The sequence below is a fragment of the Lissotriton helveticus genome, chromosome 1_1 (genome assembly GCF_964261635.1).
Source record: "Lissotriton helveticus chromosome 1_1, aLisHel1.1, whole genome shotgun sequence".
Lineage (NCBI taxonomy): Eukaryota > Metazoa > Chordata > Amphibia > Caudata > Salamandridae > Lissotriton > Lissotriton helveticus.
In genome coordinates, this window is record NC_136057.1 from 423,430,867 (window position 1) to 423,456,543 (window position 25,677).

Below are 25,677 nucleotides of genomic sequence, written 5' to 3' on the forward strand. Positions count from 1 at the left end.
TTTCTACAGTAAATAGCACTGTGCCCACTGTCTTTCGCTTTCCAAAATAGCTGGTTTAGACTCCGCCATCAATTTAATCTGTTTATAGGCCCACCTTCCTAATCGGGTAGGGGAACACAGATGGGTACAGATGGTGCTCTTGTTTTTATTGGTGCAGTTTACATTAACTCCTTCTATAAAACAGTCTTAATCTTTGGCATGGTATATCTACATCATGTTGAATCCACTTGGAATCCTTGTTTTATTCTAATCATTTTCTGTATTTGGTTTTATTTTTTATTTCTGTTTGCCAAAGGCTTGATACTTGGAGTGCATTAAATAAACTTCAGTCCATTGGATGAGCTGACTTCTTGAAATGTCTGCTGACTGGGGTATGTTTTGTCAACTCTTGTTTACAAGCCAAAGAGCTCACTTGAAGATATGCCTTCATGGAAAGGGAGGCGGGATGGCATATCTGTGAGGTACGGGAGCCCAATTGTTGTTCTAGGGGAAACATGTCTGGAGTTTTTGTGTGCTGTCTGAATATGTAGGCTAATTGTATTCACACTATTCGTGTGGATCCATAATCTAATTGAGTAGCAGTTCACCTAAGACAAAGACCTGTGAGATGTAATGGTTGAATAACTCCACACTTTAATAAAATGTATTTTTCTTGAATTCTACAGAGTCAAAAAGGTTGGATGTGTTCTAGTCTATTCACCATATACGTTTCATTTAATCAACTTTATTTCGATCATAAAAGTACACAGCACAATACAGATGAAATGCAGAAGTAAGATAATTCTAAACATCATTGTCATAAAATATAATAAAAATTACAGGGACTAAAAATGTAATATATCGTAAAGTGCATTTAGTGCGCTTAATCCAAAGTGCATGCCAGTATCTAGACAGGCCAAATACCACTACTCTACTAGTATCAGTCATCAAAATTCTTAACACCTCAAGGTAGTGGCCTGGACCGACTAGTTTACACAATGGGATTATCCATTTTTTTCCTTGAGGATTTATAGTCGGGACAAAAGAATAACAAATGTACAATTGTTTCTGGACTGGTGTTGCACACAGGACAGCAGTTGTCATTAAGAAACTCATTACACCACTTTGAAGAAAACTGTTTTCTGGGAAGGGTCTTATAGCGAAAATGTAAAAATAATTAATTCACGTGCAATTGTGGGAACAATTTCATCTATTGTGTCCGCAAAGCAGTAGACCGATTTAAAGTCTAAAAATTCAGAAGTTAAGCGACCCTCAGTTTTTACCAGTTTTTTTTTTTATGACTTCCCAAAACCTTGCTTTCAGCGTTATTCTTGAAGTGGTGGCTAAGCTTTCTGGGTTTGTCTAGAAACCCTCCATTCCCAGCCTCCCCAGTAGCGCTAAAACTGATCTGAACCAGGGGATCGAAGATATCAATGGTAACCTCAGGAGCTATATTAAAGGCTCCCGGTAAGTGCCAAGCTCTTCCACTGACCATAACCTATGCCAAAACATCAAGAGTTTGTAGCTTAGTTTGTGTACTAGCTGTCCGTGTGCAAGGTCCAGGAAAGAGGCACCAATGGAGTACTTGAGGGTAAATCCATCAAAGTTCTAAGGAACGGTTTTCAATTACAGACGAGCAGTTTGTGATACCAGTGCCCCACAGCTCAGCTCCATAGAGTGCCCCTCCTAATACCTTGATGTTGTAGATTTCCAGGGCAGGGCCGAGTTGTCTGGACACGGTTTTCCTGTGTATTTTGGTAATGTTTGCAGTCTGGTGTATTAATTGTATTTTAACTTTCTCAATATGAGCAGCCCAATTGATTGTTGATATCAAGCGGATGCCAAAGTAGTCAAATGCGTCAACTCGCTCCAGCTTACTATTTCCGATTGACACCGATCTTTTGGTATTGGTGGCCGCTCCTTTTTTGAAAACCATATACTTGGTTTTAGACTCATTTAACACCAGGTCACGGGCATCACACAACTTAATACAATCATTTAAGAGCTGCTGTAGTGCCTGCGGTGATTTAGAAATTAATAGTGTATAGTCTGCGAAGAGAAGGGCTGGAACTCTTTTAGCACAAATTTTTGGGGCATCACACCTGTCTCTATCTAAAAAATCGACAATGCCATTAATAAAAAGAGTAAAAAGAGGGGGGGCAAGGACACATCCCTGCCTTACTCCACATTGCGCTGGGAAGGGGTCTGTAACTTTGGTGTTCTCCCCCCACCTCACTTGTGCTGTGTTAGATGAATGTAGTCTGATTTAAACATCTAAAAGATTCGTCTGGATGCCCTGTTCCTTTCAAATACTCCAGAACCTTGCACGTGGGACTTGCTAAAAGACAGAACTGACGTCAACAAAGGCCACATAAAGCTTTCCTCCCTTGACTCTCACTTCTTTCCAGAATATGCAAAGAAGGTGGAAAGCTTGGTCCAAGGTACTTATCTTTGCTCGGAATCCCACTTGGAAGTCACTTAAAATATGGGACTCAAGAATCCAATCTTGATTCGTTCTAAAATATGCTTGCAAAAAATCTTCTTTAAAGAATCAATAAGACTAATAGGCCTATAGCTGACTGGCTTAGCTCTGTCTGTCCCCTTTTTTAGGTCTCGCCTACACAGCGTGCATGCGCTGCATAGGAAAAATACCTTTATCCATCGAGTTGGTTTTGAGGCCAAAAACGTGCACGCGTTGCATTGCTTTCAATAGCAACGCGTGCACGTTTGGTGATTCACTTGCAGGGGCAATTATTGCGCCTTGCTGCTTGCTCCCACAAGAGAATCTGGCGCAGGCCTCCCTCCCCCTGCTGCAGCGTGAGGCGTGCTTGTTTTAATAAAGGCTTTGCAAATGAAATTCTCCTGCCCCTAAATGTCTGCTAGCGCAGCAGGAGTGACCGCTTCTCACTCTGCATATGATATTCTTAATCCTGGATAGCCAATTCATTTCCCTTCAGCTTTGTGTATGGGCTTTTGTGGGGTTACAGAAGATGCACAGGCGAAACCCTCCACCAATTTAATTTGAAACCGTTCTGCAGCAGAAAGGAGAACCCGAGTTAGAGGCAAATACGGGGGAAGGGAGAGGTTGTTTGTCTGTCCTTTTTTTATGTTCATTAACATACCATAGTCATTCACAGCGAGCTTCGGATGCCTATAGGTTCAGTGGTTTTGACTGCGCGTCTGAACCTCTGGCAGCGTTTAGGGTTAATACAGAACAGGAGCCGAGCTCGCAAAGCAAAGATTTAACTGTGAGCAAAGCTCCCCACCGAGCAAAGAAAGCAAAACTGATAATATGGATTATGGGCGCACGGGGTGATGTCGGCTGCATATCAATGTCGTGTATTCGTGCAGAATAGTAAGACCAGTTTTTGAGACAGACATGTCAGGACACAGACATTCATCTGAGCAGCCCTCGCTGCGAGTAGTTCTGGGGTTTCACTATTAACTAAATACCAGCTGTTTCTTGTGTGTGTTTTATTATTACATGATGGAATTTTAGTAATTTCCGATATACCTGTATTTAACTCTGTCTAGGATGTAATCATGCTCCGTGTCGTAGCCATGGTGCCATGGTCCCTAATACAGTCACGGTAATTGCCCCTCCCAGTTAGGTTGCTGTGGGCCCTGCTGTCACTGCAACTGCTGCACTTAGGATAGCTGTGCGCGTGCATGCCTTTGCTCTATAAAACGCATGTTGATCTCTCTCCAATGTGGCTGTCAACATAAGTGAGTGAGACACTATGAAATGAGACCGGGCTAGACTGGGAACCCAAAACTGCCCTTGCAATTTAGATGGACCATCTCCCTGTTGCTTTTGTTACCCGGGGTTGATATAGCAGCACACCTGCAAAACCGGCCCCCAGTAAAAAATTACAAGCATTGGCATAGCAAATAGGTCTCCCCTTTGGGACCTTAAAAGTGTTTAGTTATGCAGCACAATATCCTTGGTGCAACAACATCAACTGTTGCATGGCTAAGCTCTTATAAGGTTCCAAAAGGGAGACCTATTGGCTATGCCAATGCTTGTTCCTGTGAGCCATAGGTCTGCAGATACCAAGAGCTGAAAGTAATACTCCACGTTGCACTGAGGTGGGCCTCGGAGAGCCACTGTCAGTGCAGAACCGTCTCTATTCACATTAGGACCAAACAGCAGCTTTGGATTGGGAGGTGAAGGAAAATAATGTGGTGGGGTCCTGCAGCAGTTTTTATATATTTTTTTTAACTTTTGGTAGGGGAGAAGACATTAAAGCTGAAGGTGGTGGAGGAAGTGGCAGGATGGCAGCAATGTGTTGGTGTATTTGGGTGGGCTGGCACTCCTGAGGGTGATTGGGAGGGTGTCAGGAAGCCTGATATTCTTTATATTTGTGTGGGGGGAGGAGATAACCGAAGGAGGATGTTGGTGGGTTGCAGCGTATCTGACCTTTTCAATATACAGTTCATGGTGGCGAGCAGAGGGTAGTGTTCTGCCATGCTCCTCCATGACTCTTCTACACCTGCACTGCAAATCCGAGCATTTGAAGATATGAGGCTCATTCATTATATCAAATTGCACATGGTGAGCTGCCAAAAACTAGTTTGCTTCCAACCTCCAATTTTAGCGTTTTTGTTTTTTCTCAAAATGTGACACACATCAGCATGGCAAATAATCGACATACATTTTCTTTCTCGCAATGAATTGGCGTACAACATTTGCTACACAAAGTTACAGCAATATCAGTGTTACAAATAATAATCATTATGCGCAACTCTAACTCGTTGCGGATCTTCCGTGTATTTGGGTTGTACATGTACACACAATGCTTATTACTTATAAACATTACCCAACTTCCCCCCAACCTCTAATCCCCGGTCTCAGTCTGTCTGTGAAGAGTGTACATGAACCATCTTTGCTATCATATATTCTTAAGTAATGCATACATAGCCACACAACTCCTCTTGATATACAATTTGTTCGAGGCATGGGCACCCTTCATTATGACGTCTTACAATATGCTTAACCTTCATGGTCTGTATCCAGTAATCTCATCTCTTCTAACATAGCCTCCCAGTCCAGCGCTATTGGCGTTTTCCGCAGCCCTCTTATCTCAAACAGGTATCGGGGACGGTCTGCCCGGCGATAATGCAGGTCATTAACGCGTCTCTGACATCAGGAGTAGTGCCCCCCAACTGGAAGATGGCAAAAGTCAGGGCCCTGCTAAAAAAATCTAGTCTGGACCCTGAAGACCTGGCTAATTACAGGCCCATCTCGCTGCTACCGGGTCTCAGCAAAATAGCTGAAAAACATGTAAATCAGGTCCTGTCTTCTTTTATTGAGACCGCGGGCTCACTACATCCTACCCAGACAGGGTTTAGAGCCAAGCAAGGAACGGAGACGGCTCTGGTAGCGGTGGTGGAGGCGACCAGGGGCATTGTGGATGCAGGAGGCTGCGCTGCGGTGGTCCTGCTGGACCTCAGCGCAGCCTTCGACACTGTGAATCATTCCCTCTTGCTGCACCGGCTACGTCTTGCAGGGGTTTCCGGATTGGCCCTTAAATGGCTCCATTCTTTTCTATCGGACAGATGTTTCTCCATCTTTGAGGAAGAGGTATCATCGAGCCAGCTGCAATTGAATCACGGCGTTCCCCAGGGATCATCGCTCAGCCCCACCATGTTTAACATCTACATGAGACCTTTGGCTGAGGTGGTGCTTCCCTGGGGAATTCTACTTGTCACCTACGCCGATGACACGCAGCTGGTTGTCTCTCTGGTGAGGGACGACGCTTTAGATCAAGGGATCAACAATTTGACCCCGTGTCTCACCAAAGTCCTGGAATGGATGACCTCTTTTTTTAAAGTTAAATGGGGCCAAAACAGACATCATGCTCTTGGGTTATAAAGCCCCAATTAACCTGGAACCCTGGTGGCCACACTGTCTGGGACCTGCTCCGGTGCCTAAGACTCAAGTAAAAAGCTTGGGGGTTTGGCTGGACTCCTCTCTAGGATTCCAATACCAGGCCAAGAAGGTGGCTGCGACTTGTTACGGATTGTTGAGGGTCCTTAAGAAAGTTTTGGATCTTCTTCCATTTGAAGCCAGACGCGTGCTGGTCCAGTCGTTGATTCTTTCACCCCTGGACTATGCAAATGCTGTCTATATGGGGGCCCCAGCAGGTCCTATAAAAACTCTGCAATCTATGCAGAATTGTGCAGCTCGTCTGCTCATGAAAGTCCCTAAACGATGCTCGGCAAAGGCCTCACTTCGGTCGCTTCATTGGCTACCAATCCAGGAGAGGATTATGTTTAAAACCTTGTGCCTGTCCATCCACAATGTCGGCCCTACCATTCTCGGCCCCCTGTTTCGTCGCCATCAATCGGTGAGACCTCTAAGATCTAACCAGCGAAACCTGCTGGTAGTACCCAGGGTGAAGCTAGCCCGGATGGGCGGCCTCCAGCTTTCCTTCCAAGCAGCCAAGGGATGGAACAAACTCCCAGATATCATCAGGCATGAAACTAACCGTCTGGCTTTCAGGAAGCGTCTAAAGACATTTTTGTTTCAATGATGTCTCTTCACGTCCTCTGGTCTTACAGCGCTGGGATGCTCGAGGGTAGCCATGCGCTCTACAAGAAAGTATTCATTCATTTATTCATCTCTTCCCTGTGCAGCGTGGCACCTTCTGCACAACTCCACCGTAACTTTTCCCTGTACCAGCTGTGTATATCTTGGGGTTTACGTGACTTACATCTCATAGTGATAGTTCTGATAGCCAGTAATAATGCAAGGTCTATGAATCGGTATTGTACCTTATGTTTGGATAAATGAACATGGAGACCTAAGATGCATTCCTTCACTGTATTGTTGATGACCTGATGTGCGGCCGTCCCAGTTATTCTTCTAACCGTGTCCCAGTATCCCCCTACCTTCAGGCACTCCCATAACATATGAAGTAGATCCGCCCCTTCTGCCATACATCTCGGGCATGAGTGTTGTGTCTGGGGAAACATTTTGTCTAGCCTACTCGGGGTCAGGTAAGCGCGGTGTAGGACCATTGTCTGGATAAATTTGAATTTGGCATTTCTCGAGACTTTCCTGGGGTGTTCAATTACTGCCGACCATTCCTTGTCTGTCAGGCCTCTACCTATGTCCATTGCCCATACAGCCTTCAGTGTGTCTAAGGAGACCCGTTTGTGGGAGCTAATACCAGCGTTTAACCATCGGATTAAGTGACGTCCCCTACCCATATAATGCACCATTTTGACCAGCTTGTTACTGGGAGATACTCTCCTCTGTGGAGCCCAATGTGCTTTTATGTATTGAATCAGTGCAGCATGTGTTAAATACAGTTGTGCTGGGGCTCCCGTTTCATTAATAAAGGTGTCATGGCCAAGCAGTGTCTCATCGCTGCATAGATCTCCCACTGTGCTAATACCTACACCCATCCAGGAGGCTAGTATGCGTTTAGTGAGCCTGCCGCTCGCCAATGGGATACCTAAGAGCGGTATGTTGACCGCGTATGCAGGAGGTGCTTTCGTGTACTGTAGCGCCGCTTTCCAGCACTTGAGCGCTGTGTTTAATAAAGGGGGAAGATCACTCGAGGTCCTATTACCAGGCAACATCTAGGCGTGTAACGCCCCATTGTCAATGTCCGTATCTGTGTAATCTATTTCCTGCAAATTACGTCCCAGCATCCAATATGACAACCATTGCAATTGGCAGGCGTAATAATAGGTGCGGAAGTCCGGTACACCCAGACCCCCCATAAGTGTACCCACTTTCAGTTTTTTCAAACTAATAAGTCTTCTGCCCTTTCCCCACATAAGGTCTGTAACCAGAGTATTTAGTACTTTAAATGTGGCCTGTGACACTATCAGTGGTAAATTTGTAAAATAATACAGTAATCTTGGCAAGACAACCATTTTTGCTATTGATGCTCTTCCCATGACAATGGCTGTGCAGTCCAAAAAGTGACACTGGATCGTAAAGTTCTGATTGCTCTATTTAAATTGCCATCTAGCATATCCTCATGTATCTTGTATATCTGGATGCCCAAATACTTGAACATGGACGGTGTTATCTGAATTCTGGTATCCCCGAATTCTGCATCTGTGATGTCCGCATGGTCCGTGAAGAAAAATGTGTGCGATTTTTGTAGTGTTTAAAGCCAGGCCCGATAAGAGTTCAAATTGTCGGTACGTCTCAAACATTGGGGTCAGGGGCAAGCGGAGATCGTGTATATACATAAGAATGGCATCTGCATAGGCTGAGAATAAGTGTTGTGTTCCCTATCGGTATCCCCCAATCTAGGAAATCCTGTCTCAGTTTTATGGCTAAAGGTTCCAGTGCCAAAATAAAGATGAGACGACAAAGGACATCCCTGTCTGGTCCCCTTATGTATGGTGTATTCTTCCAAAATGTGACCCCCCGCGTGCCGTTGGGGTGTTGTATAATCAGCGCAGCCAGGATATGTATCCTCCCGGTATCCCAAATTTCAATAGCGACTGAAATATATATTCCCAATTAATGGAGTCGAATATTTGCCTTAGATCTAACGAGACGCAGCCCGCATGAGGGTATTGCTTCGGAGCCTCTGTCATCAGGTAATGTAGTTTCCTAATGTTTAGTGAGGTACTGCATGCCGGCAAAAACCCAGTTTGATCTATATGAACCAGTTTCGATAAGTGTGGTAGTAGTGTGTTAGCCAGCACTTTACTCAATATTTTATATTCGGTGGATAATAGGGATAGCGGGCGGTAACTAGCCCTGTCGGTATGGTCTCTTCCCGGCATTGTCAGCTATATGACAAGTGCTTGCGCTGTGGTGAGGGGTAGGGAACCCTTGTCCCATATTGTTTTGAACAGCTCCACTAGCTAGGGCGCTACGGCTTCTGCATATGTGGCATAGAATTAAATGGGGAGTCCATCCATGCCGGGGTTTTATTGCGCAAAAACAACAGTTGATGGACAGAATGCAGAACAATGTCATACATTCAGCCCAATACAGAGATCTGGGCCTAAATCCATTGTTTTTTTTGCACTCCACACCACCCCAGTTCAGACATAGCCATATGAAAATCAGCCTTGACCCTGGGAACAGTCCAGCCCGAACTGCCAAGCCATGTCTTTACTGGACTGGAATCAAGCATCCTAGGACCGGTTTCTGGCTATCCGCCGTCTTCAGCCAGGATAGATTGACTTCAGTGGTGTGGAGAGCATGGGACTCACGTCTGTGCATACCCATCCCACTCGGGGTGACAAATGCAAAAACAGTTGATGGTCAGAATGCAGAACAATGTCATACATTCACCCCAGTGCAGAGATCTGGGCCTAAATCCATTGTTTTTTTGCACTCTACACCACCCCAGTTCAGACATGGTTTTATTGCGCAGCAGACCTTTCATAGCGACCTTGATCTCATGTTGTGTGACGTGTCCAGTGAGTTCTTTCTGAGCCGAAATTGGTAGTTCTGGAAATGTTAAAGTGGATAGGAAAGCCTCCGTTTGCTCCCTTGTGGCACAATCAGACGCCCCGTACAGTGTGGCATAGTATTCCCTGAATGCGGCATTGATAGCTTCCTGACTGGTCACCGTGGTCCCATTCCCTGTGTTAATTTCATGTATACCCACAGCAGGGGGGAGTATCTCGAATCAGTCTAGCGAGTAGCACTCCTGCCTTGTCTGCTTCAGCGTGCGCACGTTGTGTATATGCCTGGTAATCTATGACCCTTAGTGATTCTAAAAGCTCAGCGTGCCTGATTCGCGCCTCTTGCAATGGGCCCTTTCCCTCTACATCAGTCATTGCTTCTTGCTCCAATGTACCCATTCTCTCTTCCACGTCCATAAGGGACCTATGCAGTTCCTGTCGCGCTCTCACTGTCACACTAATTGCTTTCCCTCTTATTACTACCTTAAAGGCATCCCATTCCACCAGTCTGCTCGTGGCCGTATTGCTGTTTTCTGCAAAATAACATTCTATAGTGTCGGAGAGGTCAGTGAGAAACACTGGGTTCCAGCATCTGCGACCAGAGACGCCATGTAGGTACCAGGGTGGGGGCTCTGCCCCATGTGACAACTATCTCTAGCGGGTTATGATTGAGAGTTTTGGGCAGATACGTAGACTGAAGCACTTGCATGGCTATTCTATAAGAACAGAATATCCTATCAATTCTAGTGTGGAGATTGTGTACTGTGGAATAGGAGTAGTATTCCCTATGTGTAGGATGTCTCATCCGCCATACATCACATAGCCCCTATCCTCCAGCCCACCTTCCCAATGCTTCGGCCTGCTTGAACACCTCAGTGCCATGTACGGGCGGGTGCCATCTATCCAAGGATGCATCCATTACTGCGTTGCAGTCCCCTCCCACTATCCACGGATGTGCTTCCCATCCTGCCAGTGCCCCGCTCACTACGTCCCAGTACTTATATTGGTCAGAGTTAGGGGTGTATATTGCACCCAGTACTACCAATTGTATAGTGTCGGAGAGGTCAGTGAGAAACACTGGGTTCCAGCATCTGCGACCAGAGACGCCATGTAGGTACCAGGGTGGGGGCTCTGCCCCATGTGACAACTATCTCTAGCGGGTTATGATTGAGAGTTTTGGGCAGATACGTAGACTGAAGCACTTGCATGGCTATTCTATAAGAACAGAATATCCTATCAATTCTAGTGTGGAGATTGTGTACTGTGGAATAGGAGTAGTATTCCCTATGTGTAGGATGTCTCATCCGCCATACATCACATAGCCCCTATCCTCCAGCCCACCTTCCCAATGCTTCGGCCTGCTTGAACACCTCAGTGCCATGTACGGGCGGGTGCCATCTATCCAAGGATGCATCCATTACTGCGTTGCAGTCCCCTCCCACTATCCACGGATGTGCTTCCCATCCTGCCAGTGCCCCGCTCACTACGTCCCAGTACTTATATTGGTCAGAGTTAGGGGTGTATATTGCACCCAGTACTACCAATTGCCCGTCTAGTGTCCCCTTCACAAATGCATATCTGCCTAGCTTGTCAATCCTCTGTTCCTGTGCCACAAAAGGCTGTGTCCAAATTTTGGCCCCCCTCGCATAGTTAGGACAAAAGGTTGAAAAGATTTGACCCCTCCATTTCTTTCGGAGTTTCACCACCTCACTTTCCTCCATATGCGATTCCTGTAGGTACACTATCTGGACCTTACAGCGTCGTAGGTGTGCATGTATCCTGTGACGCTTTTGTATTGTGCCCATACCCCATATGTTCCTTGTTATGACCGTGTATTTGCCCACTGTATGCATTGCAACATGTTCTATATCAAATAACTTAGCAATATGGTACCCAGGTAGGTTATCATATCTAAAAGTACAGGCCGGTAGACCGTCTCCCCCCTCCCCTCCCCCACTCAACATTCCCAATACTCTGTCTGGTCGCCAAACTATACCGGACCATAAAACATAACTTAACCAATAAAAACATATTTGTCCTGGAGAGAGCCATCGCCATGTGGGGGACAATGCTAGCGCTTCGCATTGGTTCGATTCATCCTTATAGTAGTACTCTGAAGCTTCTACGGCACCCTGGGCCTTAATACTATTATGCCTTCCACTATGAATCTGCTAGTACCACAAATGAGTCAGCCAGGAATACATACTACAATTACAAAGAGAAAATGATACTTACATGAGTCCAGTTAACCAAACAGATCGTTAATCAGCTGCGGAGTGGATGAAGGGAACAGGGCCACACTGCCCTCAGAGTCTGATTCACGTGGCATGTCTTCTTCTGAGGAGGATTTAGTGTCCAGCCGTGGAGTGTTGGTGAAGGTGGCTGTAGCAATAATCGCTCGGGACTTATTCTGCTGTATCTGCTGCGAGGTAGCATGTTTACATGCCAGGGTTCAGCGCGGCCTTCACTCCCTACGACCCGCGGTGACGCCGGCGGAAGGCCGGCTCCTGTCCTTGAGTTGAGTGGAAGTCTCCGCAGCGTTGGTCAGTTCTATCACCTCCAGCCAGTCTTCAACATCCCCAGGGCTTTAAAAAAAATAAGATTTCTGCTCATGTATGATTTTTAAACGTGCCGGAAAGAGCAGTGCATATGTCAGGCTCAGATCCCTGAGTCTTCGTTTTACCGCTGCACCAGCATCGTGTAATCAGGATACCATGAAATTCTCGCATTCTTGAAGTTTGTGGGGGCTGATTCCCTGGCTTTTTGCAGGAGAGTGTCCCTATCACGGAAGTTCAGCAGCTTGATTCTGAGTGGCCGCGGCGGAGCTCCCGGTTTCAGCCGTCCTGTAGGTATTCTGTGCGTGTGCTCAATACAGTATTGCTCTGAGGCCCTCCGTTGTGAGGTGGTCTCTAAACCATTGTTCCATGTATCGCGGTGCATCGGTCCCTTCACTTTTTTCTGGCATTTCAATCACTCGGATGTTGTTCCTTCGTGCCCTGCCTTCTGCATCCTCCACAAAGTCAAGTAAAGTGGCCACCTGTGTCTGCAGTTGCTTCACATCGGTGTCGATCTGTTTCTGTTTCGGTGCCACTTCAGCCAGCTTAGTCATATTTTCCTTCACCTTGTCCGACGTCTTGGCATGGTCCGCCAGGAGCAGATTAAGGCCAGTAGTCAGGTTCCCAATCTGGAGCTTGATTGCATTTCTAGAGTGACGCACTTCTTGTACGATAAGATCCAATTTATCCACTGGTGCAGTGACAGCAGTAGGCTGGATACAACCAGAGAGAAGCGTCCTGTCCACACAGTCTGTTATGTCCTCCACAGAGTCTGTGCAGCCTTGGTCCTGTTGTTTCGCCCCATTGTCCTTGGTTAGTGAAATGATTGGCAGTGAGATTAGTGTCCTTCAAAGCAGTCGGTGTCCAGTTGTGCCGCAGAAGAGACCCCAATCCCTTCCTCAGTGTGACCAGTATACACCTTGCGCAGCCTGTACTATGTTATCTACAGGTGGATTGCCTCGGGCGGATCACGGGGACATCACCATCACTGTGCCCCAACTTGCCCAGCATACAATGTGCCCCACCAGTCGCCAACTCCTCAGGGCCAAGGCCGTATTCATATTAGGATCACCACATGGCAACAGCCAGGAGTCCCGGGCATGGCAAAGCACTGGACCCAGTCTCTGTGGTTTCTCCTGCACCAGGTTCATCGCCCCAGGGAGTCCAGGGCCAGCTAGGGGAGCCGCTCCACAAGTCACGACTTTGCCTGTGTGGTCCCCGCGTCACTCAATGGGACCTGAGAGTCCCCTTCTCCACTATCATACACGGGGGTCTGAAAATGGGCGCCAGTGCCTCCCACAGCGAACTCACTGCAGGAACTGCCAGGGTTCATCCAAGGCGCCGGAGCTCACCGCAGTCACAGCTGTCGCTGACCCGGTCCGGGGAGCAGCCGCGGGCAGTAGGGGATGTTCTGCCGCTTCGGTTGGGGGTACAACCCCAGTGTTAGACTTTAGGCCCGCCGTGGCCGCAGTCCAGTGTGCAGTCATGGTCCCGGGCGTCGGAAGGGTACTGGTGCCGATGCCGACAATATGTTCAGGGGCCTGGTGTAAGTAGCGTTTTGTTACAAACCTTTGTCTACACAATATGCAAATAAACCCTGGGAGATCAAACCGCTACAGCATACTTTAAAAAAAAGAAACAATTGAATATTGTTACCATACTCCAGTAGACTTTTCACAAATTTATCAAAGTGGAGTAAAGCTATTCCTGCTAATTCTATGACCATAGTTGTTTTATCTTACTGGCAAAGACTTTTGCCAAACCTGGAGGCACAGTGGTCACAACACAAGCACTAACTCTTTGTTGTGTGTTTATATATGAGTGTACCATTAGAGAGAGTTTCATCAAAGCCACAAATTCTTATTGATATTTTGAAACCGTAGTACATGATTCAGCCTGTGTGAGTCCTCAACATTACTGTTGCCTTGATTTTTGCACACTTTAAACACACTCCATAAAAATATTACTTAAGCCATCAAAATCACATCTGTTTTCTCAGGTTTATTCCAGTGCTGTAGACAATCTAATATTATTGAGAAAGACTTCCAAAATGTCACTTTGTGTTTCAAAAATGCCTGTCATCTGCATAAAGATTAATAACAAAGCAAAGTCTCAAAAGTCCAAAGGTAGGCTGTCTGTTACCAGAGACATCTCAATCCTTAAAGATTGAGGTCCAATAACTCTAGTCCCTCACTCAATGTGTGCATCTCCAATTTGCCTCAGATTTATTACCAGTAGGTTTTTCTTTTTCATCCTCACCAAGTCGAATGCATTCAGGCCTCTCAGTTTGTGCAGCCCACAAGAATGCCACCCGCAGACACCATCACCTCATCAGATCCATCAAAAGGGCCTCCTTCAAATACCGCCTAGACAACAATGCACACAACAGCAAAGAGCACTTCAACATCGTGAAGGAACTCTCCAACCCCAGTTCCAACGCCATCGACATCCCACCTTCGCAAGACCTGTGTGACTCCCTTGCCAGCTTCTTCCATCGCAAGATAGCAGACATCCACTACAGACTTCCGTCCCCCTGGCCACCATCCACACGATCCCCTGCTCTCCTGGACCAACATAAACGACGACACCATCAATATCATGAACACCATCCACTCCGGATCTCTGTCAGACCCATGCCCACACCACATCTTCAACAAAACCAGCACCACCATCGCACCCTATCTCTGGAAAGCCATCAACCTCTCCTTCGAAACGGCAACCTTCTCAGGGAGCTGGAAACACGCCGAGATCAACGCCTTACTCAAAAAAAAAAAACAAGGCTGACCTCAAGAACTTCCGGCCCATATCCCTACTCCCGTTCCCGGCGAAGGTCATCGAGAAGACCGTCAACAAACAACTGACCCGCTACCTCGAAGAACAACATCCTGGACCCATCCCAATCTGGGTCAGCAGCAACCACAGCACCAAAACTGCCCTCATCGCCACCACCGACGACATCAGGGCCTTGCTGGACCGGTCAGCCGCCTTGACACTGTCTGCCACCTTGACACTGTCTGCCACCACACCCTACACAAACGCTTCCACAATGCTGGGATCCGAGACAAGGCACTGGACTGGACCACCTCCTTCCTCCGGCAGAACCCAGAGCGTCCACCTCCTCCCCTTTCTGCTCCAAAGCCACCAAGATCATCTGTGACGTACCTCCGGGCTCATCCCTCAGCCCGACACTGTTCAACATCTACATGGCACTGCTCACCCACGTCGCCCGACTGCACGACCTCAACATCATCTCCTACACCGACGACACCCAGCTGATCCTCTCCCTCACCAAGGACCCCCTCACCGCCAAAACTAACCTCCACGAAGGAATGAAAGCCGTCGCCGAGTAGATGAACAGCGGTCTGAAGCTAAACTCGGACAAGACAGAAGTCCTCATCCTCTGCTCCACCCCCTCGGCCTGCGATGACTCCTGTTGGCCACCCGCACTGGGAACAGCACCGACCACGCACGCAACCTGGGGTTCATCCTCGACTCTACTCTCTCCATGACAAAGCAGGTCAACGCGGTCTCATCCTCCTGCTTCAACACCCTCCGCAAGCTGTGCAAGATCTACAAGTGGATCCCAATCGAAACAAGAAGAACGGTCACACAGGCCATCGTCAGCAGTAGGTTGGACTACGGAAACGCCCTCTATGCAGGAGCCTCGGCCAAACTCCTGAAACGACTTCAGCGCATTCAAAACGCCTCCTCGACATCCCTCGCCGCAGCCACATCACACCCCACTTGAGAGACATGCACTGGCACTCTGCTCCGCCGACCTTGCCCTCGCCACCGTCCCCCGCATCCGAAGAGCGACCTCCGGCGGCAGATCGTTCTCTCACCTTGCCGCAAGACCTGGGACACCCTCCTACGGCAGACCCAGGACCTGCTAACCTTCAAAAGACTTCTCAAGACCGTGAGTGAGTAGTGCGCATTACAAATGTTCTGATTGATTGATTGATTGATCATTTAGGTGTGAATTAGTCTTGAATTACCGGAGATAAGAGACCCAGAGAATTGCTTTATTAATTTGGTCCTTTTTATTATTATCATTATTATAATGTACTCATTTATCAATGAGTTGACTGATCTCCAAAGGTGGAAGCTTTTCTGAGTGAATTAGAATAGAAAATGGAATTAGCACTTCAAATTCAATCCAGATCACAGTGGATAAAATGTGCATCTCAGAAGGCCTAAGCATATTAAAAACTAGGAAATATTACTCAATTGCACTTCTTTGACTCCAAATAGAAACAGTTAATTCTAGCTATCCAACTTAGACCCCAGCCATAATTGCTATGACCGTTCTGGATTCTAGTCTTTACCCCTTCGAATTCTGCTGTTTGGTGCTACACGCAATATAAATACTCACAATATTTTTGGATGGAATATATACACAATGACACACTAACGTCCGATGTGCCATATGATAAACTGGGTTGTTGGTAGGGGGTGTAAAAGCAAGCAACAATCACAATCCTCATCGGTGAGAACCGCAAAATATCCCTAAATTAACCTGTGCTTAAACCTCTGGTAGCTTGGCACAAAGGCAGTGAAGCTTAACTTGGAGGCAATGTGTACAGTATTTATGTAGCACTCAAACAATAATAAAGGGAAAACGCAACACAAGAAAAATCTCACATCAATTTAGAAAAATGTATTAAAATGTAATAAATGACTTGATTACAAAACAACAAAATCCAATCAGTGGAACTGATTATATGCAATTTGAAAGATTGAGTTAAGTATAGCACCTAAAAGCACAAAGTGGAACTTGAAGTTATCTGGTCTTGCTAGACTGGGGGAAAGTCACAAGTTCAGGTTGACAGCGATGGAGTGCGGGCCAGATAAAGTCACCAGGTTAGTTCTGCTGAAAAAGTTGCCATCTCAAAGTTTGGAGCAAAGGGTCCAGTTTGTGGTGGAAGAGGCTGCGAGGAGCAGGGAGAGTGTTGCAGATGGTCATCCTCGTAGTGCGAAGAGCAGGCCGAGCATCACAGATGGTCATTGCTGGAGCTTCACATTGGCAGTCACCATTTTACTGTTAATGCTTTATCGTGATTTGCAAATCTCGAGTTGCCAAATGTCTGGCAGTCGCTGCAGCGCAATAAGTCTGTTTCACTGAAGCTTTGCATTGGTGGTCAGTGTTGGCGGCAAGCTCTTGGGGTGAAGTGGTCCGTTTGTGGCCGCAAAGGACCCAAAACCTCAGGATTTCACCCTTTTCTTCAGAGAAGTGCACTCTGATGCTCACCAAGGGCACAGGGCACAGAACTCCTCTGGAGGATCCAGCGCTCACCCGAAGCAGAGACCGGCAGAGTTCAAGCAGGTCAGCTGGGCAGTTGCAGAAAGGTGTCTGAGCTTGTGTCCCTGCACTCCCGGACAGGAGTTCAGCCAGCTGACTCTTGTAGTCACTCAGCTTGTGATGAAGGGAGCAGGTCCAGTCTTTCCTCTGAGGGCAGAGCAGGTTTCAAGCAGCAGGGCAGCCCTGTGGTACATGAGTCCTCCTTCTGTAGTATCCACCCATCCTGATGTGTCCTGAAGAGTTGGGCCGAGGGTCCAATTTATATATGCTGGCAACTTTGTAGTGGGAGAAATTTCTAGACTCCCCATACTATTTCCCCCCCATACCCCTATTTGGTTTAGGAATTCTCTTCCTTTCCCATGTTTTGACTCTGAGGGTTCTGGAATGACAATAGACTAGAGTAAGGTCCTTTGTGCATGTGCTGAAGCAGCCTCTTTGAAGTAAGTGTTGTTGGCGACCAGTCTGCCCTTCCCATCCTGACCACACCTATTCTCCCTTTGTATCACTGTCTGGGAGGAATACACAAAGGACAACTGCCAACTACATCAAGTCATGTGGCCCAGGATACAGGTTGCAGGCACCAAATGTCTCCAGGCAGGTCGCTCCCCGCGCCACGCAGCTCCACCTGACTGCGCCCGTGCTCCTGTGCTCCCGCTGTTGACTTTGTTTTGTGGGTGTTCGAGGCCCGCCTACACCCGCAGGCTACCACCTGCGCCTCATCCCTGGTGGCCAGTGGGCCTTAGGTATGTAGTTGCCACCTGTACTTGTGCCCCCAGTACTCATTTGTAAACATCTGTATTTGTGCCCCCAGTTTTCGTGACCGCTTGCTTCTGTGACCGTTTTTGCTTCACTGTACTTCAAAGCTTGTTGCTGCTTGCCTTAGCTTGGGCTTGTTTTTCTTCCTGTTCTGCCCGTTCCCTCTTCCTGCCGCTGCGTCCCCGCCCCCATTGGCTTCCTCCCCCTTCCCAGCTGCTCCTCCCTCCCACCCCCCCTTCTTATGGCGGCGGCTACGCGGCAGTGAGAGCGACCCTTAACCCTGTCTCCAGGCAGGTCGCTCCCCACGCCGCGCAGCTCCACCTGACTGCGCCTGTGCTCCCGCTGCTGAATTCGTTCTGTGGGTGTTCGAGGCCCGCCTCCACCCGCAGGCTACCACATGCGCCTCATCCCTGGTGGCCAGTGGGCCTTAGGTATGTAGTTGCCACCTGTACTTCTGCCCCAGTACTCATTTGTAACATCTGTATTTGTGCCCCCAGTTTTTGTGACCACTTGCTTCTGTGACCGTTTTTGCTTCACTTTACTAAAGTGCTTGTTGCTGCTTGCCTTAGCTTGGGCTTGTTTTCCTTCCTGTTCTGCCCGTTCCCTCTTCCTGCCGCTGCAGCCCAGCCCCCCGCCCCGCCCCCATTGGCTCCCTCCCCCCTCCCAGCTGCTCCTTCCTCCCACCTCCCCTTCTTATGGCGGCTGCTGCATGGCAGTGGGAGCGACCCTTGACCCCGTCTCCAGGCAGGTCACTCCCCACGCCGTGCAGCTCCACCTGACTGCGCCCGTGCTCCTGTGCTCCTGCTGTTGACTTCGTTCTGTGGGTGTTCGAGGCCCGCCTCCACCAGCAGGCTACCACCTGCACCTCATCCCTCGTGGCCAATGGGCCTTAGGTATGTAGTTGCCACCTGTACTTGTGCCCCCAGTACTCATTTGTAACCGTCTGTATTTGTGCCCCCAGTTTTTGTGACCGCTTGCTTCTGTGACCGTTTTTGCTTCACTGTACTTCAGTGCTTGTTGCTGCTTGCCTTAGCTTGGGCTTGTTTTCCTTCCTGTTCTGCCCATTCCCTCTTCCCGCCGCTGCGTCACCTGCGGCACCGCCCCCCCGCCGCCATTGGCTCCCTCCCTCCTCCCAGCTGCTTCTCCCTCCCACCTCCTCTTCTTATGGCGGCCGATGGTGCGCCAAAGACGCGCCAAAGACGCGCCAAAGACGCGCCAAAGACGCGCCAAAGACAAGCCCGTCTGCGCCTGGACCGCGCCCAGCGCCAGAACCCATGGACCCCGAAGCCGCCACAACACCAGACTGCACTATGACTCCAGCACCCTCCATGCACTCAACCCAGGACAAGAACACACCTGCTACCGGGCCACCCCGAAGCGCACCCAAGGGCCCTTCACATGCCGGAACTGCAGCTTCACCAGCACCCGGCCCGCTAAACCATCAACCAGAGAACCCAATCACCTCCGATGCATCCTCCTCAACATCCGCTCCGCTCGCAAGCATGCCATCGAACTCTGAGACCTCCTAGACTCAACCACCCCCGACGTCGCCTTCCTGACGGAGACCTGGCTGAACACCACCTCAGCACCAGACATCGCCATAGCCATCCCAGAAGGCTACAAGATCTTCCGCAGAGATCGCACCAACGGAGTGGGAGGGGGAATCGCCATCATCCACAAGAACACTCTCCGAGTCTCGACCAACACCGACGACACCCTCACCACCGCCGAGCACATGCACTTCTAGATCCACACCGACCCCAACACCACCCTCAGAGGTACACTCGTCTACAGACCACCCGGACGCCGAGCACAGTTCAGCGACGCCATCGCCGACCTCATCAGCCCCCATGCCCTCGCCTCCACGGACTACATCCTCCTCTGGGACCTGAACTTCCACCTCGAGAAAAACAACAATGCCAACTCCACCGCCCTGATCTACAACCTTGCCAACCTCGGTCTCAAACAGCTCGTGATGACACCCACCCACACCGCTGGACACACACTGGACCCCATCTTCTCCGCAACTCCCCATGTCTCCTTCAACCACACCACCGAACCCCACTGGACCGACCACAGATGCGTCCACTTTACCTTCAGGAAACCCACCACACACCACCGCACCCAACAGATGCTACGCCGCAGCTGGGGCAAGGTCACCGAAGACCAACTGACCACCACCCTTGCCTTGGGACCACCCGCCGACACCACCGACCCTGACACCGCCGCCATCAACCTCAAATAGTGGCTCAACGACTCTGCCGATATCCTCGCCCCACTCAGGAGCCCCGCCACCAATCACACCAACAAGAAAGCCACATGGTTCACCGAAGACCTCCGGACCTCCAAGCGCACCTGTCGGAAGCTGGAGAAGAGCTGGCTCTGCGACCGAACACCAGAGCTACACAGCCCACAAGAACGCCACCCGCATACACCAAGAGGACCGTCTTCAAGGACCGCCTAGACAGCAATGCACACAACGGCAAAGAGCTCTTCAACATCGTGAAAGAACTCTCCAACCCCAGCTCCTACGCCAACGACATTCCCCCATCGCAAGGCCTGTGCCACTCACTGGCCACCTTCTTTCACTGCAAGATCAGACATCCACGACAGCTTCAACACTGCCACATCCACAGCCGAGACCACCACCCCTGCGACCACCACCCGCACCAGTCGCCTGACTGCCTGGTCCAACGTCAGCGACGAAGATCATGAACTCCATCCAATCCGGATCCCCATCTGACCCATGCCCTCACCACGTTTTCAACAAAGCCAGCACAGCCATCGCACCCCATCTCCGGAAAACAATCAGCATCTCCTTCGAGACCGCAACCTTCCCGGAGAGCTGGAAGCACACAGAGATCAACGCCCTACTGAAGAAACCCAAGGTGGACCCCAAGGACCTCAAGAACTTCCGGCCCATCTCCCTGCTCCCTTTCCTGGCGGAAGTCACGCAGAAGATAGTCAACAGACAGCTGACCCGCTACCTCGAAGACAACAACATCCTGGACCCATCCCAGTCCGGCTTCCGCAGCAACCACAGCACCGAGACCGCCCTCATCGCTGCCACCGACGACATCAGGATCCTTATGGACAAAGGAGAAACAGACACCCTCATCCTTCTGGACCTATCAGCCGCTTTCAACACGGTCTGCCACCGCACCCTAACAACACGCCTCCACAACGCCAGAATCCAAGAGAAGGCCCTGGCCTGGACCACATCCTTCCTCTCTGGCAGAACCCAGAGCGTCCGCCTCCACCCTTGCGCTACAAGACCACCAAGATCATCTGCGGCGTTCCACAGGGATCATCCCTCAGCCTGACGCTGTTCAATATCTACATGGCACCACTCGCCCACGTCACCCGAAAGCATAGCCTCAACATAATCTCCTACGCCAACGACACCCAGCTAATCATCTCCCTCACCGAAGACCCCTGCACCCCCAAACCCAACCTCCACAGAGGAATGAAGGCCGTCGCCGAATGGATAAAGGAGAGCAGGTTGAAGCTGAATTCAGACAAGACGGAGGTCCTCATCCTCGGCTCCACCCCCTCAGCCTGGGATGACTCCTGGTGGCCAACATCGCTAGGAACCGCCCCAGAACCCACCGACCACGCACGCAACCTGGTGGTCATCCTCGACTCCGCCCTCCCCATGGCCAAGCAGGTCAATGCTGTCTCTGCTTCCTGCTTCAACACCCTACGAATAATCCACAGGATCTTCAAGTGGATCCCCTCTGACACGAGAAAAACCGTCACCCAGGCCCTAGTCACCAGCAGACTGGACTACGGGAACGCCCTCTACACAGGAACAACAACCAAGCCCCTGAGACGACTGCAACGCATCCAGAACGCCTCAGCACGACTGGTCCTCGACGTCCCCCGATGCAGCCACATCACACCCCACCTGAGAGACCTGCACTGGCTCCCTGTAAACAAGAGGATCACCTTCAAACTCCTCATCCACGCACACAAAGCCCTACACAACTCCAGACCAGCATACCTCAACGGTCGACTCCGCTTCTACACCCCCACCCGCAGCCTCCGCTCAGCCAACCTCACCCTTGCCACAGTTCCACGCATCACGAAAGCCACCGCCGGCGGCAGATCCTTCTCCTACCACGCCGCCAAGACTTGGAACACTCTCCCTACCAGCCTACGACAGACCCTGGACCTGCTGGCCTTCAGAAGACTTCTCAAGACCTGGCTTTTCGATCAGTAGCAGCCCCCCTTCCCCTCCCCCCAACCCCCACCCCCCAACGCCTTGAAACCCTCACTGGTATGTAGCGCGCTCTACAAATGATTGATTGATTTATGTTTAGGACAGGAAAATGCTACTTTTTAAAAGTGCCATTTTCAGAATTGTGACTTAAAATTCGACTTTACAATTAAAGAGCATTTTAAATTACAATTTTTAGAGACCAAACATTACAATTTTTAGAGACTAAACATACAAACATAACATTTCTACCTGTTACCAAACAAAAGTTGTCACTTATTAAATTTAATAAGGTGATTCAATGTTGTCCTTTTAGGAGTGGTAGAACTCGCAGTACTGTACAATGAATTTGTGAGGTTTCCACTACCAGGACATATAAAACTTAAAAGTATATGTCCAGCATTTTTAAATACACTACACCCTGTCATAAGTAAGGGCTTTATAGGGCCTACTCTAGGGATGACTTCTATGTAATAAAAAGGTTTATTTTGCCAGGTCGAAATGGCAGTTTAAAACTGCACACAGGCTGCAGTAGCAGGCCTAGGACAGGTTTGAAAGGGCTTCTTAAGTGGGTGGCATAAAGAGTGCGTCTGTCCCACCAGTAGCGTTTAATTTACAGGCTTGAGGTACATGTAGTACTACTGTACTAGGGATTTACAAGTAAATTAAATGTGCCAATTTGGGAGTAAGTCAATTTCACCATGTTTAAAGGAGAGAACCCAAGCACTTTAACACTGGTTAGCAGTGGTAAAGTGAACAGAGTCCTAAAAGCCAACAAAAACGGGTGCAGAAAACAGGACCGGTGAAGGCAAAAGGTTTGTGGATGACTCTGCATAGAGGGTCAAGTTCAACCTGCTAGTTGTCTAGCATCATCTAATAGCTAAGGCACAGGCCTCTGATAAAGTAAAATCACATCCAATAATGTTATTTGTTAATTAAGGCAGTACTGACTTACAATTCCTTTTCCTGTACACTCTTTTCCCCCAGAGTTTGAATGGTAGTTGCCATGTATCAGTACCTGGTAAACATCTTAATACTATTAAAATTATATAGGTTTCCTGTAAAATTAATGGCTGATTTTAACATACAAAATGTTGAACGCCCCCACCCCTTGGAATGTATTGTGCACCATATTTCTCTGAAGACTGTAAAGCACTCCAATGTAATTCCGGACTCAAGCAACTGGTGAACACCCCCACCAACTACGCCGGCCACACGCTGGACCCTGTCTTCTCCTCCAGCAAGCACATCTCCTTCAGCCACTCCACCGGACTTCATTGGACAGACCACAGCTGCGTCCACTTCAGCTTCAGAAGAACCACGACCCACCACCACCCGCAACAGGTTCCTCGCAGGAGCTGGAACAAGATCACCGCCGGCCAGCTCACCACCTGCCTCAGCCAGAACCCCCCTGCCAGCACAACAGACCCCAACGAAGCAGCCAGCAACCTCACACACTGGATCACCAACTGCACAGACAACCTCGCACCACTGAAGACCCCTCCCAGCAGACCCGGCAGCAAGAAAGCCTCCTGGTTCACCGACAAACTCAAGATCTCCCGGCAGCAAGAAAGCCTCCTGGTTCACCGACGAACTCAAGATCTCCAAGAAGAACTGCCGCACCCTCGATTAAAGCCTGGAGCAACAACCAGACCACAGACAACATGACTGCCCTCAGGCACGCCACCCGCAAACACCACCAGCTGATCCGCACCACCAAGAAGACAGCATTCAAGGAACGACTGGACAACAGCGCCAATAACAGCAAGGAACTCTTCAGCATCGTCAAAGAGCTCTCCAACCCCAGCCCCGGAAACAATGACATCACCCCCTCGCAAGACCCCTGCGACTCACTCGCCTCGTTCTTCCACAGCAAGATCGCCGACATACACATCAGCTTCGGCACACAGACCATGCACCCAACCACCGAGCCAACGCCCCCCACCACCACCCTTCGCGCCTGGACTCCGGTCAGCACCGAAGACACCACCCGTGTGATGAACACCATCCACTCTGGATCACCAACCGACCCATGCCCCCACCACGTCTTCAACAAGGCCGACTCCATCATCGCACCCCAACTCCGGGACATCATCAACACCTCCTTCAACACTGCCACCTTCCCGGAGAGCTGGAAGCACGCCAAGCTCAGCGCCCTCCTGAAGAAACCAACAGCGGACCCCACCGACCTCAAGAACTACCGTCCCATCTCGCTCCTCCCTTTTCCTGCCAAGGTCATCGAGAAGACCGTCAACAGTCAGCTTGCCGCCTTCCTCGAGACGAACGGATCCCTCGACCACTCTCAGTTCCAAGCCAACCACAGCACCGAGACCGCCCTCATCGCAGCCACAGACGACATCAGATCCCTGCTCGTCAACGGAGAAACAGCGGCCCTCATCCTCCTGGACCTCTCCGCAGCGTTCGACATGGTCTGCCACCGCACCTTAGTGCAGCGCCTCAACCGCATCGGAATCCAAGAGAAGGCACTGGAATGCATCATCTCGTTCCTCACCGGAAGAACCCAGAGGGTCCGCCTGCCTCCGTTCAGTTCCGAGGCCACCGAAGTCATCTGCGGCGTACCACAAGGATCATCACTCAGCCCCACCCTCTTCAATGTCTACATGAGCCCCCTGCCAGCCATCGCACGCCAACACAACCTCAACATCATCTCCTACGCCGCCGACACCCAGCTGATCCTCTCCCTCACAAACAACCCCGCCACCGCCAGAACCAGCCTACACAAAGGGATGAAAGACGTCGCAGAGTGGATGAAGAACAACCACCTGAAACTGAACTCGGATAAGACGGAAGTCCTCATCCTGGGATCATCGCCCTCCACCTGGGACGACTCCTGGTGGCCCCCCTGCCCTGGGCACTGCTCCCAAGCCAACGGACCACGCACGTAACCTGGGCTTCATCCTGGACTCCTCCCTCTCGATGACCAGACAAGTCAACGCCGTCTCGTCGTCGTGCTTCAACACCCTGCGTATGCTCCGAAAGATCTTCCAGTGGATCCCGACCGAAACCAGGAAGACGGTCACCCAGGCACTCATCACCAGCCGACTGGACTATGGCAACACCCTATACGCCGGAACCACAGCCAAACTTCAGAAAAGACTCCAACGCATCCAGGACGCCTCCGCACGACGCATCCTGGACAACCCCCGACACAGCCACATCTCCGGACACCTGAGAGACCTGCACTGGCTCCCTGTCAGCAAGAGGATCACGTTCAGACTCCTCACCCACGCACACAAGCCTCTCCACGACCTGGGCCCCAGGTACCTCAACAACCGCCTGACCTTCTACACTCCCACCCGCCAGCTACGATCCACCAGCCTTGCCCTCGCCGCCGTTCCACGCATCCGCAGAGCCACCACTGGAGGAAGATCCTTCTCCTACCTGGCAGCCAAGACATGGAACTCCCTCCCCATCCACCTCCGACTGACCCAGGACCACCTTTCCTTCAGGAAGCA

At 49.8% G+C, this 25,677-nt stretch overlaps 1 protein-coding gene across 2 annotated transcripts in view; it reads left to right on the forward strand.

Annotated features, from left to right (window-relative positions):
* LOC144810497 (uncharacterized) overlaps nucleotides 1-25,677 on the forward strand; it is a 544,676-nt gene that overhangs the window by 23,169 nt on the left and 495,830 nt on the right. The window contains exon 1 of one of the 2 annotated variants that reach the window (XM_078673789.1): nucleotides 297-371. The exons of the other annotated variant lie outside the window; for it this stretch is intronic. The gene's annotated coding sequence lies outside the window, so the exon portion shown is untranslated. Of the gene's footprint in view, nucleotides 1-296; nucleotides 372-25,677 lie in introns of those variants that run through there. 2 annotated transcript variants of the gene reach the window in all.